Source organism: Atta colombica, unplaced genomic scaffold, assembly GCF_001594045.1.
Source record: "Atta colombica isolate Treedump-2 unplaced genomic scaffold, Acol1.0 scaffold141, whole genome shotgun sequence".
Classification (NCBI taxonomy): Eukaryota; Metazoa; Arthropoda; class Insecta; order Hymenoptera; family Formicidae; genus Atta; species Atta colombica.
Window position 1 is genome coordinate 1,829,696 of NW_017259230.1, and position 5,276 is coordinate 1,834,971.

Below are 5,276 nucleotides of genomic sequence, written 5' to 3' on the forward strand. Positions count from 1 at the left end.
TTATAGAGAAATTCTTTCAAGATTCATCTAGTAAATTAAATTAAGGCGTCTGTGGCGTATATATCGAAATGATAAAAAAAACAAAATGTGACAACAAATGTTCTATTTTTTTATATCTACGCATTGTATTCAACGATCTTCCTTATATTCGAATCGTATCAACCTTAACATAACCGGACCCTCTTATGACAATTTCCATCGAAATCAAATGTGGCTTTTATGGGCTGACTCTCGCCTCATTCTCGTTTTCCGCAAGTTATCGTTACTCGACATTCTCGTAGTAGCAGCAGTAGTCGGTTTTGCTATCTTTCGATTGGATCCACCAGTGTGTGAGGAAATTGCGAAGACGGCGTGGGGATTTCGATTTGGGCGAAACCGCCGTTTATCGCATTGTCCTATTCGCTTTTATTCGCTTTTCGCCCCTACTTGGACGAACATAAGCTTGCGCGTACGTAAGAGTGAGTTTATATATTTTTCTCGAAAAATATATATAAAGTTCCAATGGATTCCAGTCTTGTGTATGGATCGCCATTCGAAACGTGGCGCGTATAATAATCGCGAAAGTAGAGCCGAATGGGGTTTAACAATAGATAATCAAAAGCAAAAAAAGCTTGCAAAAGATTTTAATTTCTTTGGTTCTTATCGAAAATGTGCACGGAATATGGAAACTTTTACATAGAGATACATATTTTCAACTTATTGTGAATCATTATCATCATTACTAATTTAACGTAGATATTTTAATTTGAATTCTTTGAATGATTTGTTAAATTTAAGCTGTTGTATTATCACAAAAATGTGAATTTTTAATATGGAATCCTTTGAATAATTTGAATTTAAATTGTTATATTATCGTAAAGATGTGAATTTTAATACAGCTGATATAATTTAATATAGTTAATAAACGCTAATAAAGGATAACCTTTAGTCAAAAATTTAATTTTAAAATTTAATCAGAAATCTTTAACCTAAGTATCTAGTTTGCAATTCCTTTTGAATTATAAAATTGATTAAAATTGCTCATTTCTTAAATCCATAAATACATTACTTATTATCTATTATTAAACTCTTTTACAGTTCAAATGCCTATATTTATTTTATCATATATCAATAAGTTGATTTTAACTGTAAATTATCTGTATATACATCATTATACATTACATATGTACATACTATCTTATTTTCCTCTTTTTCTACATCTTTTAATGAATAAATAAATACAATTATATAAATGTATAATATAAATACGTACAATATATAATTTTTTAATAAAATTTGTTATAATTTTGTTTTTCATAAATAAAATTAATCCTTAGTACACACATTAGTTTTGGGTATCCTTAATATAAATTATTAAACAATTTTTATATATATTTTGACATCTTTAGAAGTATTTGTGCAATTATATATTCATAACAAATTGTAGATAAATTGTAGATAAATTGTTGTAATTAAATATAGTAACGAAATCAGAAAAATGCACTGTTTCATATAAAAATATAAAACTCTGAAATAAAAATTAAAGGAAAAGAATGGTTCAGTATCTTAAAATTGACATTCCAAACTACAAGAAAAAAAAAATAGTTCAAATGTCGGCTCCAAAAAGTCTAATTATTGAGTAACCTGAAAATGATTTTTGAAAATGAATTTTTTTTTTTAATATATATGAATGGCTCTAAATTGCATAAATATATTATAAATATATTGCATTTATATTTTAAAACATGGATTTTATTATTGCTATTGTGTTAAAAAACTTACAGTTTATTAGGAAAATGTTCTTTATAACATTATAGAACAAAGATATCAACAAAGATATCAAAAATCACATTTATTAAGAACTAATAAAAAAATTCTTTTTAAGTTAAATTCTTTTTTTAATAATTCGCGAAATATTCTCGCAATACAACCGAGAATTAATTGAAGTTTAAAAAAAAAAATTTTTAGTTACATTCTGTACACATCTTGGGTCATTTGTGACCCCAGAAATGAACTAGAGTTACGTCAATTAAAAGATACGCACGAATCGATAACATATAAAATTTGTTCTCTAGATTCTCAAACTTGTTTTAGCAATAGAAAAAAGACCGATGTTGGGCCAGGTGCTCTTAGTATTTCAAAAAAAAAAAAAAGAAAAAAGAAATAGGCAGGGCGAACGATCCAGACGTGTGTACTAAAAGTTAACTCTCCTTAATGTATATGAGTTTGAATTAAATATATTTCTTATTACGCTTTAAATTTCAGTGAATTAAATTTATTTAACGTTTTTGTATTAAGAAGCGTGCAACTCGGTAAATCGAATAGAAAATCGCGTAACATTGCTTGTCCAGTATTAAGTAATTTGAAATACATAAGGATCGAATTCTGCGTCTATTATTATTGTGTTAGATATTTATTGCGTTATATATTTCGAAGCGACAACATTGCATGTGGTAACGCGCGGCGTCCGTTTGAACGCAGCACACCACACGCTATTGTATTTACACAAGGTCACCGCGTTATCATTCATACGACAACGCTCGAGCTAGCAGGTAGCGGCGCGAATCGCTCCGTGTACGATCGTATTACCTCTCGAAACGCGATCGCGACGAGTAGGACATCAAACGCGATCTGTCCCTACAATTAACACGACTAATTAACTCTTGTATATTATCGACTGTAAGCGTATCGGGGTGATAGCAATTTGAGTCGTTAAAAGTAAATATTTCGCGTAATTTGTTCATTTCAGAAATCGAAGACGTATGAGAATTATTATAGATTGCAATTTTACTGAAAGACGAATTTTACTGTTCGGGTCTGTATATATTATTTTATTGTTTTAAATATGAATCGTTTTTTATAATATTAATTTAAACGCAATTTATCACTTTTGAATTGAATTAATATGGAGTAATTGTTACGCGAATCATAAAAACTAAAATAATTTAGATAACTGAAAATTGTGATGTATTATAGGAGATTAGATATGCGAGTATCATACAAAATTCGGCGCAATCAGTATAAGGCGTAATACAAAATTCGCAAGTGAGTGAGTGAATATTGAGTGAGTGTAAAGAAATACAAGAAAGGAGCTCTAGAAGTCATCAGATGATTGCGGAGCAACTCTAAGTGAGTAATATTTAATTTATTATTAGTTTATTTTGTTGAGAAATCGATTATTCATAATTATATGCAATAATTATTTTGAACTCTCCATAATTTAAATTTATATGTTATAGTTCAAGATAGATTGCGGTAACTTCGCTGTGCATCATATCGGTGAGTGTTATCGAATTATTGTATATTATAATGTGAGAGGAGTGGATTTATGAAAATTACAATATATTAGATCTATAATATATTAGATATATGTATATGTAATTATAATATATGTACATACGTGAAATTAATAATAGAAAATTATTTTGAAGTACTTACATTGAAGTATTTTATTATGGGAAAAATAGTAAAATATTTTCTTTCTCTTAAATTATTTATGATTATAAAAATTGAAATTTTTTATTGCCATTATATATTTGTGCTTTCTATTTATCGTAGATAAATAGAAGTAGTTTTGTTTGTACAAAATCTATTTTTCTTTACCAGGAAAGTTTTGCGCAAACAAAACTATAGAATAAGTGAAACGCCTGAATATATTCCGGTTGGTAGCGAAAGAAATTTCGGCTTCTATGATCATAAATAATTCGAACAGAAGAGAAAAAGATATGAGAAAAATCGCAATTTTCCGCATGATATACGTATTCAAGCAAATTTTCATACCATTGTAACTGTGTTCCCGGTCTACGTAGTCGTATTAGATCCACCATAATGGAACGTAACGAACCGTCCATCGATCAAGTTTCCTTCTGTGTTCGCCGAATTTTTTGCCACTTAACACGTCCTATCCCCAAGCGAAAGTTATAATAAGGGACGATGTAATAATGCGAGTGCACGTTGGTCTTTGCCATAACTCGTGTAAAAACATCCATCTCGATCTTTTTGTGAGATGCGCGTATCTTCCGCAGAATCAATTTCCCGCTTTCTATTATTACAATTATAATGTCACCTGAATCATATTTTTAATAAGTGAGCAATCAAAGGAAATGATAGCATTAAAAGTGTTTGGAGAAAAGATTTTTAGCATGTATATATAAGAGTATCATGTGAGTCATGAGTTGCAAAGATGCACGTGTGAGACAAGGTTTCGAAATATGAAAAGACGGGTGGATGGGTATGGCGATTTCGTGACGGGATCGAACTCTATTGCTGTCATATCTGATCGCACTTGCTCATGAATTTCATCGTGCGGATGAGAGCGAGGAGATTCCGAACACGATCGGGGCACATCCCAATCTACTGTATCCTGTCACCATGACGATGTCTCTCGGTAAAGTCTGACGAGCGGTAACTACCTTCTTTCTATCTCTTGGCCTTCAGTTGAATTTATATGATCGGCTGAACTATCGATCTGATATTGAAGAGTCGTGCGGGTCATCTCCTTTTTCGTGTCTCTCGATGGTGGCTGAGCTGCTGACACCCTGTGAGACAGATGGCCGGTGCGTGCCGTCTGCGACGACAAGCTGGCCATATCAGACTTTGTCTCGGTTTGAATCCCCGATTTTGTGTAGTTTCTTGCTTTTTTTCTTCTCTTTCTGTACATTATTACAATCAAAATCTTGTTCTTGATATCTAACTGTTTTTGTGTGAATTTTATAATTTCCAGTTCGAACAAACTGCACGCCGATTATTTGTCTATCTTGAAATATATAGCCCTTAATTGAAGCTGGAGTACGTAATATAAATTAAATTGACAATAATATTAAATTGACAAGCAATTTAATATTATTGATGCTAATGAGCATCTTTAAAATGCTCTAAAAAATATATTGTAAAATTGGTAAAACGCCCGCACAAAATTCGAAAGAACAAGATTCGAATCTTGATTCGAGTGAATTTTTCGCAATAAATTTGCTTGTCAATTTAATTTACCTATAATATTTCATTCTCCAACTTCAGCTCAGAATTACGTTACAAAATCGATAAATAATCAGTGTATAGTTCGTACTAGAAATTGTAAAATTCACACAAAAGTATTATTAGGCCAAGATCTGCTTTAATCAAATATGATCTTTGCCTTAAAATTTCATAAAGATATAGAAGACATGATCTGTTTCGGTTTTACCTAGAAAAATTTCTATTTTAACAGAGTTAATTTTAATTTTAAATTTTATATATATATATATATATCTATTAAATCGAAATATATATATATATTAAAATTAAAATTAACTCTGTTT

General features: G+C 30.2%; 1 protein-coding gene across 1 annotated transcript in view; it reads left to right on the forward strand.

Annotated features, from left to right (window-relative positions):
* Positions 1 to 3,218: 3,218 nt before the first annotated feature.
* Positions 3,219 to 5,276, forward strand: part of LOC108684957 (protein Tob1-like) — a 160,856-nt gene continuing 158,798 nt past the window's right edge. The window contains exon 1 of the mRNA XM_018189530.1: positions 3,219 to 3,258. The gene's annotated coding sequence lies outside the window, so the exon portion shown is untranslated. The remainder of the gene's footprint in view (positions 3,259 to 5,276) is intronic.